At 40.0% G+C, this 15,333-nt stretch overlaps 1 long non-coding RNA gene across 1 annotated transcript; it reads left to right on the top strand.

Annotated features, from left to right (window-relative positions):
• The first annotated feature begins 4,695 nt into the window (after positions 1-4,695).
• LOC140326411 (uncharacterized) lies at positions 4,696-9,773 on the top strand. The gene is made up of 2 exons (XR_011919868.1): positions 4,696-6,355; positions 6,444-9,773. It is a non-coding gene; the product is annotated as an uncharacterized lncRNA (long non-coding RNA).
• The last annotated feature ends 5,560 nt before the right edge of the window (positions 9,774-15,333 follow it).

The following is a 15,333-nucleotide window of genomic DNA, read 5'->3' as shown; positions in this document are numbered from 1 at the left end:
TATGATCACCCTATATAAATATGTAAATGTTCCATATAGAGAACTTGCTTCTGAATGATTCACTTTAAGGTTATTACAAAGAGCAAGGGGGCACTTTTTGCGTCTGGAGCAAATTGAATCAGGTCTTTTTGCCTTCCTCTGGATCAACTATGCCTATAGGGTTTTTATCTTGGATTGGTTTATTTCCCCAGTGCTTGAACTTGATGGACTTTTATGTATTTTTTTACCCTATGCAACTATGTAAAAAAGCTTTTTTCTACTCAACAAAAAAAAATTTTTTTTACTTGCCAAGGACTTTTTTTTAATTTATTTAGTGTATTTCAGGTCTGCTGAATCCAGAAAAGACATCCGTTTAATTGAATAGGCTCTAGTTCCTGTGATACAGGAATGGGGGAACACTGGGGAACACATTTTTGTTGAGTTAGATCTTACACTTGTTTTTTTACTATTTTTTTGGTGGTGAATCCAGAAATGACCCCAGGTTTTGCTATCACATGCAGATTTTACGATTCAGGGTACTCTCGATTTTTGTCAAAAAACAAACATTTTACATACAATGAAAAAATAATGAAATAATAACTTGAATGTACTGTTTATTTAAATTTATTTTGTTTATACAAAGGATTTATTGTTACTTTATGACATTTTTTATAGTAAAACACTTGAAAATAATCGGGTAAGCGGTTAAGGTAAAAATTACGCTTATAGCTTTTCCTGGAGTGTTCAGTGTTAGGACAATTCCCCCCGATGCTCCAACAATAGTCAGTTGTCATATGTACATCCCATCTACCCTGATACCGTCCTTCCATGACCTTCAAATCTTGGTGGAATCATTCACCTTGCTCATCACTGACTGCACCTAGGTTTTCCGGGAAGTTAGAAAGATGGCTATGCAGAAAATGCACCTTCATGCTTATATTGCAACCAAGCATTTTGTAGCTCTCAAAAAGTTTCTGGACAAATTTCTGTGTAATTATTTGTTCACGTGTTTCCAAGAAAGTCCTTGACAATTGCTTTGAATGATAACCAAGCATTCTTTTCGACTTCTGACATTGTCCTGATGAAATGTACATCTTTGATGAGCTGCCGAATCTGTGGACCATCAAACACACCGGCCTTTATTTTTTCAAATGACAAGCTAGGAAAAGTTAAGATGAGGTACTTGAAACAGTCTCCTTCAGTTGGCAAAGCTTTAACAAGCTGCTTCATCAGACCCCGTTTCATGCGCAGAGGCGGGAATATATTATTCTTTCTATCAACAAATGGCTCATGTAGAATGTTTGGATTACCCGGTTTTAGGGCAGATCATGGAGGCCAATTCCTTTCCACCCAATGCCTCTCATGAGCTCTGCTGTCCCACATGCACAGATAACAGGGATGCTTGTATCCACGTTGCTGACCAAAAAAGGAAGCATACCATTTTAAGGTCAACACAGATGACCCAGGTTGTTTGTGATATTGCAACAACTCAAACACTCTCTTTATGTTTGCATACTCTTCACAAATAGAAACCGAATGGCTAATTGGGACTGACCCAAGTATATTGCCATTGTGAAGGAGGACACAATTTAAGCTCTGCTTTGAGCTATCGATGAATAGTCGCCATTCAGTTGAGTTGTAGATTGGATTTCCCAATTCCTCCATTAAACCAGGTATGTTATGGCAATACACAAAGCCACTGTCAGTTCTAAAGTACTGCAGAAATGCAATTTCACTGGTTTGAAAGTACGATACCTTTGTTACTTTTTTAAGTAAGTTTTTCTCATGCAGTCTTGATGCTAGGAGTTCTGAATCCTTCTTTGATAGTCCCAAATCGTGCCAAATCACCTAACTCATGCTTATCAATTCCCTTATGAACAGAGTCCTCTTCAATTTCAAACTCTTCATTATTGTTATTACCTAGTTCGGCCCCATAATCATGTTCTTCAAGAGAGGGTAGTAAGGAAAACCGGCACTGGGATTTCATCTGAATGAGCCACTGGGCGTATAGTCGATGGTGGACTAGGATACTATGTTTAATTTATTTTTCTTGCTACATCCTGAAATTTTCACTATACAAAAGTAACAGTCACTGAAATAATCCCCTGGCTCCCGCCAAACCATAGGTATACTAAATGGCACCTAATCATGTGTTCCCTTTGTCCACATCCGTAAACCCTCACGCACTGTTTGCACACCTTATGAGTGGCCCAGGACATACCTTGATCACCAAGTTTATCTTTGAAATATGCCAAATAGGCTTGCTCTACAAATGTGCTGATGTTCGCCCTTTGACTGGTATTGGTGAAACTGCCACAGACATAACAAAATGAATCAGGATAGTTTAGGCACTTACGATGGGAAACAACAGAGCCAGACATGATCTGAAAGAAAGGAAATACATGTGTAAGTGGAAAAATAAATTTTGTTATCCACTACGTAGAGCAGCGCACAACCTCTGACCACACTGTTTTGCGTGTAAATGAATAGCCTATATAAATCCACGCTACAGTATTTGCATTAATATAGGCGGTGGAGAAAAAAACCTGACGTGATAAAAGAAAACTAACTCCTCTTTCAGAATCAGCATACTTATTTTAGTCTAAATAAGCTTAAAAATTCAAGTCAACAAAAAATTTGTTAAAAACTTGTTCACCAGTGTTATCAATCTTTATATACACTGATGTTTTACATTTTTCTTTCAATCGTTTTTATTAAGTTTCAACAATATATTAACACAAAAATGACACATACAAAAAAAGGAATACCCATAGTTACAGAAGAACTTCATAACATACGTGCCAATTTTTCATACACAAACTATTGCATATAGGGGCTGGGGACGACTATAGGGAGGGTTCTGGGAGGGGTATGGGAAAAGCATAGGGGAGAGCAGGGAAAACAGAAAAAGGCTTATAAAATTGGTGGCAGAATGTAGTAAAAACTGAAAATCCATGTAAACCTTACCAACAGATATCTTTCGCACAGTAACAGTAAATAGTAAACCGCAGGAGCCTCATCATTGCTCTCTTTAACTATCTAGGATATGACGGGGGAAGCACTTATGGCCCACAGTTCGAGGACAGATAGGGAAGCCTTGGAGTGGGGGGGTGTAGGATTAGGTATAGGGAATGACTAGCCAATTACTCATTTACCCGCCAGATCTGAGGATGAACAGTGCTAGGACCATTCTCTTCGACGCCTAACCATTCTGTTAGTCTCTGGCTGGCTAGAGCGACTTAAATTGGGGTGATTCTTTAAACCAGTCCCACGCAGACCATGTCAACTTGTACTTCTCCATCATATTCTCATCCTCTGCAACCAGTAATTCCATATGTTGTATCTTTTCTAATTCTAGAAGCCAATCTCTCATGGATGGTACTGTGGTTTGTTTCCACATTCTAGGGATAAATGTCCTGGCCGCTGTGAGGAAGTGCCTAAGAACATCTCTTTTAGTAGCCTTTATAGACCCAGGAAGAATTTATTGTAGAGATATTTTAGGTGTGTTTCTTAAATCTGAGCCAGTCACTCTGTTATAAATATCGGTGATCTGATCCCAGAAGCTATGAATTTCCGGGCATTCCCACCATATATGTAGCATAGTACCCTGGTGAGTGTGGCAGCGCCAACAGCTGTCGGGGGAAGAGGGAGACATACGCTGAACATCTGTTGGGCATAAATACCATCTGGAGATGATTTTATAGTTTTTCTCCTGGGCCTTGCAGGGGAGTGCCATTTGATTAGTCAGTATAAATGCTTTTCCCCACTCCGGTGGGGAAATAGGTGTTCCTATTTCAGCTTCCCAATATTTCGTGTAAGTAGGGACATTAGTAGAAGAAGATACTCTAACCAAAATTTCGTACAACTGGGAGATAACGTGGACTGGCCTACTTGTTGAACTCAGCAATACTTCGAACGCTGTATGGCTCCTGTATATGGTGTGTGTGTTGAGATGTGTTGATACAAAAGATGACAATTGTTTATAGGATAGCCATGTATTAGGCTTCCTCTGCATCTCGGCGTCTAGGGACGAAAAGGGAGGAAACATCCCATTCTGTAGTATGCTGTATACATGTCTATTGTCTTGGGCCGTCCAAGATAAAAATTTGCTAACTCTCATCCCCGGGGGGAATGCTGGATTATCAAATATGGGAGTCATGGGTCCCAACTTAGTTGACACATGACCCACCCTGGTGAGACTATCCCTGACTTTCAAGAGATCTGAGGTTAAATTTGATAGTGGCTGCTGTATGTGAAGGACAGACCTGTCTACCCATGGTAGGGAACGAAGGTCAATGGGAGATAGGAAATTTTCCAAAAGGACCCAGCTTTTCCTGTCTCCGTTGTGGAACCAGTCAACTATACGGGTTAATACTGCCGCTCTGTAAAAAGGTCTGATATCTGGGACTCCCGTGGCCCCCAGAGCTTTAGGTCTTGTAAGATAGCGTAAAGCTATTCTGGGACGTTTCGTTTTCCATAGGAAATCTGCATAATTGTTGCATTTTAGGGAGAAATATTGGCGGTAAGTATATCGGGACCGTCTGGAAAATATGCAGCAGTCTGGGCAGATTGTTCATTTTGAGAGTGTTTATTCTAGCAAACCAAGAAAGAGGTAATAAATCATATGTTCCCAGGTCCGCTCTTAACTTACTTAGTAGTGGTTCATAATTATAATGAAACAATTTGGTAGTATCTGCTGAAACTAAGATCCCTAGATATTTACTTGCTTCATTGCAGTGTCTAAAGGATGTGTTCTTTAATAAATTTCTCCTGATCTGGCTGGAGTGAGACATTTATTATTTCAGATTTATTGAAATTCACTTTAAAATTGCTCACTTCCCCAAATTGGTTAAACTCCCCTAAAATTGACGGAATAGATAGCTGAGGTGACGAAATATACATAAGCAGATCATCTGCAAATAGAGACAGCTTACACTGGCGTTTTCCAATCTGGATCCCCTTGACATCTGTGTTTTTCCGCAGGGCCACTGCAGGTGTTCCATTACTATGGCGTATAATAAGAGGGACAGCGGGCACCCCTTTCTAGTGCCATTAAGAATGGGAAAAGGTTCTGACAGATAAAAATTAACTCTCACACTAGCCCTGGGTGCTGAGTATAATGCAGCTAACCTGGCTATCATGAGTGGGCCTAATCCTTTTTGGCTTAGCACTTGATACATAAAGGCCCAGTTCAACCTATCGAAAGCTTTCTCCAGTTGGCTATCAATTTAGAAAAAAGTTTTGCGTCCACAATAATTAGGGAAATTGGCCTATAGTTCGAACATAGTGAGTGGTCTTTACCAGGTTTGGGGAGAACTGTTATATGTGCTTCAAGGCTTTGAGCGGGGAAAAAAGTGTCATCAGCTATGGAAGAAAACACCGGTGTCATAAATGGAACAAGAGCTTCTGCATGTAACTTAAAAAATTTAGGGGTGAACCCATCGGGGCCTGGGCTTTTGCCTGCAGGAGTAAGTTTAATTGCGGAAGACACTTCCTCCTCCGTAAAAACAGATTCTAAACTAGTAGACACTGCTGGATCCAGTTCTGGCAATGCTGTAGAGGCTATATAATCTCTAAGAGATAGGTAGAATTCGATGTATTTCAGATATTATACAGGTCAGAATAGTACTGTTGAAACACTTTTAGTATTTCCCGGGGTATACAAGTGTTGTCTCCTTTGTATTTCGAATAGATGGGATTTATGCAGCTGCGGGTCTTGGGTGGAGCCCCCTTGCTAATAGACGGCCACACTTTTCCCCATACTGATAGTCTAATTTACGATATTTGTTTCTATACTTTTGGTGGGCTATATCATAAAGTTGTCGGAAGTGTCTCCTGGCGATTTGTCAATTTGACAAACACGTCTGAGGTCATATTACTTTTATGCAGTCGTTCTAACGTCTGTATTTTGTTGATCGTATTGGTTATGTCCTGAACATATACCAACATAATGTCTTCAAGGCAGCCTTGTTATCCTGAGATCCACATATGCATATTTCTGACACAGCAGAACACAAGCCCCCTACCTCTTCCTACCATGTGCTACTATGCTGTAAACAGACTATAAAAGCACAGATTGTCATTACTGATAACGTGTTTAAGGTAAAAATATATAATATTTTGTTTGAAAGATTTTTGTAACTATTAACAGATAGTAATTATTATAATTTTATGATTTATTGGTATTACTTTATACATATTTATTTGTACACAGTCTTTAAAAAAACAGGCGTCTAGTTTCATGCACATGTTATTCCTGAAACACCTGTGTCATACCCCGAAAACGCACAACTCTTTCAGACGGCCTGTGGAGATAACACTTTGCTGATCCTTTCAGACGAATCGGGAGTCTGTGCTTCGACATCTCAAATGACCGGTAAGAGCTGCCGATGTGTACATAATAACAGTTTAGATGTTTCTTATTATATATTGATCATGACAATGTTGCCACGTTCTAATTTTAGGAGCTAGCGCTGATAACGTTCTAAGGACTGTGAATAGCGCAACGACTATGGAAAATAACGTGTCTTTCGATACGGCGGTGTCGGACACACCCAATTCTGAACATCGCAAGGGGCTAAAGGAGAATGCGCTGCAAGCCATTATTGATCTGACAACACCAACGAATAACACATTAGATCAAGAGCTCGACCGGTCTAAAGGATGTAAGGTACAATGGGTCCTATCTGTGTTGTTGATGTAGTCTAATGTTAAATGTCTGCTTTGTTCTAATGCTCTTTTTAAAACCCACAGTAAAGAAAAAATAAATATATCCCTCAGATGTGACTAGAGGACGTGCAAAGAAAACACAGATGAAGGTTAAGACGTTCTGATGTTCTCTGTAATAAAGGTGTTGATAGCTATAAATGTATATCTCTCGTGGTAATGTTCTCACGTCCTAATTTTAGATGTTCCAACGCCATTAAGCGTTGCGCGGATTGTGAAAAATACAGGCCCGATAGGCGTATCAGTAACATGCAATAGCGCAGGCAGCAGCCGACTAAATGAAAATTCCACAGGGCCGGTTATCAATTGTCCTAATGCACAGAAGTTGAAATAAAGCATTTACGCTATTTTATTGTAATGAACCTATTTAAAATACTTAATACAATGTTTCTAATGTTAACTTTTTAAATTGACAGCAAAAGAAGAGAAAGCTTCAAAAATTGGCGTTACAAAGAAACAGAAATCAAGCTCCAGGCGATCAGAACCGTTATCACTGATATCTGGAATTATTGATCAAAAACAGAGATCTCCACAGGATGGTGAGACAGCGTGCATTATAAACCACATTTCAGGTTTTTGCCAAACAGCATGCAGCAGCACATCCACACCTGTTGTTGACACGAGTCCTTTGAATAGACGAATCACATTCAATACACCAGAGGACCATCATTTGCATGGCAGCATACAGCAGACGTGTATCAGCAATTGCTCACACGAGCCACTTATTAACAATTGTTCATCATGCTGGGATGAAAATACATACATCGCATTGAGTTCTCTCGGTCGTTACAACAACAAAATGTTACGTGTTCTAAATTTCTTAAAATGTTGTGTAAGAGACTCTATGCTTTAAGCATTTACCAGCCCTAACAAAATTAACGCCCAGCAAATACATAATGTGCATGAAAAATACACAAAGCTAATTAGACATCTTGATGCTATTGAAAAAGAAATGGCACGTAAGATTTGACTAGAAATGATTGGCGGAGCAAGTCTCTTAAAAAACAAAAAAATACTGGTGAGAGAAAGATCTAGAAAATCAAAAAGGGCTATAAAAATGTACATTGCGGCTAAGCGGTCTAAAAACGTTTGGAAAAAAAAGAAGGCACCGTGGTATCAAAGCGGTTACGCCGTCATGCTCCCGCAATGAGCAAACCCCCACACAGGTCACAAACGCACCGTCTACCGACTGTGCAAACAGACTGCTTTCACGCAAATCACAGGCGCCAATCTGACCACTCGCCCGGGCATATAGACGCTACAAACGAGCCCTCTGAAGACCTTGACGATAGAACAGTTGATTTAGAGCATGTTTTTCATCAACAGCATGACTTAGTGAATTTAAATAGTTTGCTGTACAACAATCACTTTAGATTTGTTAATCTGGATGCCATTTGTTCATTTGTTGGTGCTGTTGATGCAATACACGCTGCTGTACAATCATTGTTAGGTTGAGTTTTAAGGGATACAGAACCGGGTGATTTTATCCAGTTGAGACTAGATGGCGGTGAGACGTTTGACTCTGTTTTTTCATTGGGACAGTCTGGAGAGGGGTTTAGCGCTGAAACATTTTTGAACAATATCGCTAATGCTTTACAGAGCAACACTGAATGCAAAGCAGGTAATTCTCTTAAACTTGTTGTTATTGTTATTAGGAACCGTTGCGGTAGTACAAGAAGGCGTCTGGGGGCAGTTGTGTATAGTCGGATAATTGGTTATAAAAAAAAAACATTTGTATGATTTTAACAACTACAACACTAATGTCTGCCTGGCTGCTAGCTAGTGTGTATACTACTTTGGAGGGGGCAGATGTAAGTGATGCAGTGTTGCTGGATAAAGCCCAGCAGTTGCACAAAGATTTGCAATTACCTGAAGCTCATTTGGTTTCTTTTAGCGACATTGTACTATTTGAAAATTATTTAAACATTACAATTAAAGTGTTGTATCACAACAGAGGCCAGTGGCGATATTATCATACAGACACTCCTGTCAGAGAAAAGACTGTCTATATATTACGTCATGTAAAAACATTTTTACGGTATTAAAAATGTGAAAGCATTTATTGGAGCCGATTTCTTTTGTGAGAGATGTTGCTCTGTTTATGGCCATGAATATGGCCATGACTGACATCAGTTTTGCAAAGCCTGTCATCAGGCAGACTGTGTTGAAAAGCAGGGTGAACAACCAAGGTGCCTGTGTTGTCGTGTGTTTTGTTGTTCAAATGAATGCTTTGAAATACACAGAAATTTGGCAGCAAGTGATGGTGCAGTTTGTAAGAAAAAAACGTTTTGTGGCTCTTGTTACAGATATATAGACAACGGGGACACACATAGGTGTAACGGCCTGGCCTGTAGCGTGTGCGGGGCTCGTCTTGACAAATTTGACGAGCATATCTGTTACATGCAGCCTTACAAACCCAAACAAATGTCCGAGAAATACATCTTCTATGACTTTGAGTGCATGCAAGAGACAGGTACACATACCCAATTACATTTTTGGAACGACATTATACGGTGACACTTCCTGGGAATTCAGCGGAAAAACCTGAGCGCAAGACTTTGTCCAGTTTTTAACCAGCGGTAAGTTTTCAGGTTACACATTCATAGCGCATAATGCAGGAAGGTATGACACTTATTTTGTTGTCCAGTAGTTGGTCAAGGAAAAACTGAAATTGTAAATCAAGGCGGGCGGTTAATGTACGTGTCCCTTAATGATTTTAAAATGGGATTTATAGATTCTTTGAATTTCATACCTATGAAACTCAGCAAGCTGTCTGAAGCTATGGGCTTTTCTGGCACCAAGGGTCATTTCCCCCATTTCTTCAATACAGAAGAAAAAATTAAAATTACATAGGACCGATACCCGACGCACGGTATAACGGTGTTGATTACATGATGCCCAATTAGAAAAAAGAATTCACGGTGTGGTATGAAAAACATAAAAATGACACCTTTATTTTTCAGGAACAGCTAAAAGCTTACTGCAAGCAGAATGTGGAAGTCTTGAGAAGGCTTGTTAGTGTTACAGAGACACGATTATGTCTATGACTAAAAAAAAAAGTAAGACAATACTTTAAACATGAAAAGAAAGGTAAAATAGTCACTAAATGTTTTGACCCCTTCCAGCTTATCACTCTGGCCTCCATATGCATGGCTATGTACAGATTTAAATTCCTTCCTGCAGAGACCATAGCCATCGTACCGGCGGATTAGTATCAGAAGATCCAGAAACGATATTCCACACCAGCTATCCAGTGGCTCATGTACATCGAGCATGCAGAAGGCATTTATATACAACACGCCTCAAAGGGTGGTGAAAAGAAGGTTGGGAAATACTTTTTGGACGGCTATGCTTTGGTTAATGGCCCACACACAGCCTTTGAATTTCAGGGGTGTTTTTACCACGACTGTCCTGTATGTTATATTGAGCGTGACAGCAATGAGGTTACTAACTCTACATACGGACAGCTGTACCAGGCCTTCTTAGTCAAGAAAAGTTACCTGCAGAGATACAGATTTACAATTCGTGTCATGTGGGAGCATAAGTGGAACCAAATGACTATAAGTGATGAAAGGGTCAAAGACTTTCTCCTTAAAATGAAGTTCCCAATACCATTGGACCCCCGTGACGCGCTTTACGGTGGCTGAACGAACGCCATTAATCTTTATCACAAAAAGATAAATTTCAAAGCTTTTCCTAAACTCTTTGTGGGGTAGGTTTGGTCAGTGGTCTAACTTGCTGCACACCAGTATAATCACAGATCCTGATGAGCTTTTCAAATTAGCATTTGTACCATCCTATCACCTCACTGAGGTTCTCTGCAAACAACACTTTGACACCCTTACAATTTCAATACTATCAGATCAAGCTGAACTTGGTAAATTCAAATACGGAAAAACGATTGTTTGATTTTACTTTAGACACTTTAGACCTCGTGCGGTGACGACATATTAAAAATGCTGTCCCAGAGAGTGTACGGCGACCCGGTTGCATATACCCAATATTACATAACACAAGCCGGCCGTGGTTTGGATGGTTTCCACGGCGCTGAATTGATGCACGGCGCCGGCATCGCTGGACTATTTCGGGGTCTGTTCCGTAGGGTAGTTTCTCTGTTCAAGAAAGGTGTGGCCCTTGTAAAACCCAATGTAAAAACAGCGGCTAGGAACATCGCCAGAGATGTTGTCGCCACAGCATCGTCAGCCGATGGATAGAATATATAGACCTAAGCATGAGCAGGAAGGCTCAGGTGTTGTACAAATTAGAAAACAGCGGAAAAGAAAACATGGTCTTGACGGCTTCATCCTTCCCCCTTTTATGAATAAAATAGCAACGTCTAAGAATCTTCGGTGACAGAAAGCAAGAAACCGTTCGCCGGGTGACATGTTCTAATTGCCAGCTATGGCTTTCGTACATGATGCCTCTGCCAAGTACGCCAAATCACAGTTGGATATCTTTCAAATACCACCCATGCAGACAAGTATTGAAAAATCGCTTTATGTAGAGGTACAGTCAATTGCGGCACTAGCGGACAATGCGCCGTTGGAGTTTTTCATCTCTGGGAGCGGGAAATATTATTACGACCTAAATACCACGCTGTTATACGTCGTTTGCCGAATCGTTAACCCTGATAACTCCCCCATAGCTGACGGGTCCCGTGTTGGTCTTATTATTTACCCTATAGCTAGCCTTTTTAATCAGCTGGACATAACATTGGGTGACACCTTGATTTCACAAAGTGACAACCTTTATACGTATAGAGCATATATCGAATCCCTAATAAATTATAATTCACAAACTTTAGCGGCTCAATTCACAGCCGTATTATTCTATAAAGATACCGCTGGTCATCATGATGGCTGGGCTCTTGATGGGCGTAATGACAGTTTCATCGAGAGGTCTCAATATACGGTACACTCTAAAAGCATTGAATTAATGGGCCCCATTTACGCCGATATATTTATTCAACCGAAGCTGATACTGAACATATTAGATCTAAAGATGAAGCTGACCAGAAACAAAGATTCTTCTGCCCTATGTCTGCTGAAGGTACCCAATTTAAAGTACAAATACAATACACTTCCCTGTATGTCAAAATAGTTCAAGTATCGTCCGCTGTAAGAATAGGCTACAGTCGCGCTCTGTTGACAGCCAACGCAAAGTACTCCGTCGGTCGAGCATCTCTTAAAGTGTATAGTATCCCTGCCAGCACGCGCATATCGAACCACGAAAACCTCTTTCTCGGAAACATTCTAAGAACTGTAATACTAGCGGACAACGACTCCTTTTCGGGTAATTACCAGAGAAATCCATTGTGCTTCAACCACTACAATGTAAATTATGCCGCCTTATATTTGGATGGACGGCAGATACCTGCAAGACCGTTTCCACCTAGTTTTCATGGCGCTTCAGCTTTTCACGAATATATGGCCCTCGTACATATTTCGGGCAAGCAAAAAGCTGACAACCCTTTATCGGTGGATCATTCAGAATTTTTAAACGGTTACACTTTATTCGCTTTTGATTTTTCGTCTGATCAAGAACCTGGTGGACATTTTTCTCTAGTAAAAACCGGGAATCTCAGAGCTGAAATTAGATTTGCGGAACCTATTAACATGATTGTGTATTCAATTAATGAGAATATTATTGAAATAAATAAACGTAAGAGAAGTATTGTACGATTTTCAACAAAATGAATAACTATGAAGTTACCAGCGTTAATAAATCAGACTTTCATGCCCCGCGCATCTTTAAAGGCATATTTCCAAGGAGTGATTTACCAGGAAACAAAGTCATCGACAGACCGGAGGCCTATATTGTAAACACGGATAGATAGCATCAGAGGGAAAAGCAATGGATTTTAATTTTAATATGTTTGAATGATTCGTCTATTTTTTTGATAGTTATGGAATATCACCTGAAAATGAAATATTTCCTGATGAATTCATGCAATTTTTATCGCAAAATTCTAAGATTAAAGGATATCAAAATAAGCGGCAATTACTGCATCTATATCTTACATTGAATTGCTAAAGGGATGCCTTTTGAAAATGTAATAAAAACATTCACAAACGATTTTAAAAAAAATGACCGCATTGTACGTGACTATGTAGCAAAGCGATTGAAACAATTGTGTCTGCATTGTTGTAATTACAATCAAACATGCATACCCTACTGTGATAAATAGATGTAACGTTGAGCAAAGTAAATAAAGATAATTTGTTTTACGCACATAAGATGTCTTTTATTTTATCTACAGTATTAAACATAATCTTAAATTGTTTCAAAATCCCCTGGACATGCCTGGACATGGCTGGACATGCCAGGACATGTCTTGACAATAGACGGTGCATGGGTGGGGAGAGTGGAATATAGGAGGGCTTGGGGGAGGGTGGTAGGCTGGAGATGGAAGGGGTGTGGGACGGCCTTGGGAGGGATTATAGGTGAAGTGGGTGTGGAAATGGGCGTGTCGACCTGACACTTTTAGTTTGATGAAAAGTACATACACTTTAGTACTAATGTACCCGGCAGTCTTGAAAATATTTTTACTGGGCAAAAAAGCTCAACTTTTTAAAGACCCCTTGGAAGCTGCTGATTTTGTTAAAGCGTTACAGGCTTCTACACTGGCTCTCTCCTCTGGCAGGCAATCGGCTGAACAAGACCTCCCTCATTGATCAAGGTCCTCCTCACCAAGGTCCTAAGTAGCTCACCTATTTTTTTTCTGGTCTACATTAAAAAATGTTGTACCCATCTGTTCCACCTAGCTCAAAAAGAACTGCGATTGAAATCCACCTCAAGGCACTTGTGGAAACTGTATTTTTTCTTACTCTAGATCAACCACCAGATTGAGCTGGTATTCCGTTTTGTAAGCATACTTTACCAGTTTTGCTATTTTAACCTCACTCTTGATTTGCTGGAAGAACAAAAGCAAATTACTAAGAGTTGATGGTTGTTTTTTCATGGCTGTTCTTCACTTACAATTTACCATCAAACCCCACATACTTATACACCTCTTTGCTCTTTTCGGATGCTTTTACGCTATTGTGGCCTAATGTCAGTTTAATCTCCTGGTTCTTACACGATATTTTGAGACTGAGTTACACATGGATGCTTTGTTGAGACAGCCATGTGTCTTCCTTTATATGCTCAATACTTTTTGACACAGTCCTTTTCATACCTACCTCCTTAACTGAAGATCACCACTTGGAATGTTACAGGCCTCAGGTCACCCAATAAACGCACAAAGATTCTGCGGAATCTTAAGCAATTGCAAACCACATAGCGGTTTTACAGGAAATGCATCTACCTACCTCTTTATATCACTTAATGCGCAAAAGTTGGGTTGGAGAAATAGAGGGGGCTCCGGCTGTGGGGTGCCGTGCAGGAGTACTCATTCTGATACACAAAAAATTACAATATGCCATCTCAGCTAAATCCTGTGATGTAGACAATGGCAGATGGGCCGCAATTTCTCTTCAATTTCCAGCTCACAATCTTACACTTTTGGCGGTCTATGGTCCCAACTCTGATAGTGCCACGTTTTATAATAGTTTATTGACCCCGATACAGACTCTCCCGTCCACCTCTTTGTTGCTTTAATGACTTTAATGCAGTACTTAATGCTACCGAGGACTTAATGCCGCCACCTGCTGCACAGTGCCAAAGCCTTATACTCTTTAATTTCAGTTTCGGGATTAGTTGACTCTTGGAGACATTTACACCCCCTGGATCGAGATTACACATGTGTCTGCAGTTCATTCAACAATGTCCAGAATTGACTCTATGCTAGTATCTGAAGATTTACTCTACAATGTCGATAGCACAGAAATTCAACCTCTAGTGCTGTCAGATCATGCTCCTGTCACCATTTCTTTGGCAGATAAGTTTCTTCATAGAACAGATTTTGTCTGGAGATTTTCTTCATTCCTAGCCAAGGATGAAACATTTCAGCAAAACCTTCTACACTGGTGGCAAAATTATGAATTTCATAATGCAAATCATAAATTTAACCTGGAACTATTTTGGGACAACGCAAAAGCAGTTCTCCATGGAAATATTATGGCTTATGTATGCTTTTTTAACCTTTAGGACGTCTCCTTATTCAGCGGACAAGGAACTCTGGAAACAAGGTAAATGTTTATTTGATTTCTGGATTGGCCAGTATGATACCATGATCAGGTCATATCACTCTTCAGAGGTATTCTGATATGGATATAAGTCTGGCAGACTACTGGCCAATCCAGCAAAGGTTTTTTGAATGCCACCACGGATTACTGCTGTAAAAGATTTAAAAGGTGTTCTGTGTAAATCTTCTAGGGATATTGGTTCTGTTTTCACTTCTCCAGGGAAAGGTTTTCTTGGATGGGCTTACTCTCCCTGGATTATCTCTAGATGATTTGATATATCTAAATGCCCCAATTACAAAGAAGGAAACTTTGTCAGCTATAAAAAGTTCGGCTAACTCCAAAGCACCAGGCCCGGATGGCTTACCATCCGAATTTTACAAGATACTGGCCGATAAAACTTCCACCCCCTTAAAGTCTCTGTATATTGACATGTTCACTCAATCCAAGTATTTAGATTCAGGCTGCCTGGCATATATAAAAGTGCTCCTTAAAAAACAGAAGG

Source organism: Pyxicephalus adspersus, chromosome 3 (assembly GCF_032062135.1).
Source record: "Pyxicephalus adspersus chromosome 3, UCB_Pads_2.0, whole genome shotgun sequence".
NCBI classification, from domain to species: domain Eukaryota; kingdom Metazoa; phylum Chordata; class Amphibia; order Anura; family Pyxicephalidae; genus Pyxicephalus; species Pyxicephalus adspersus.
The sequence above is the reverse complement of the archived record's forward strand: the minus strand, read 5'-3'. Positions and strand labels throughout refer to the sequence as shown.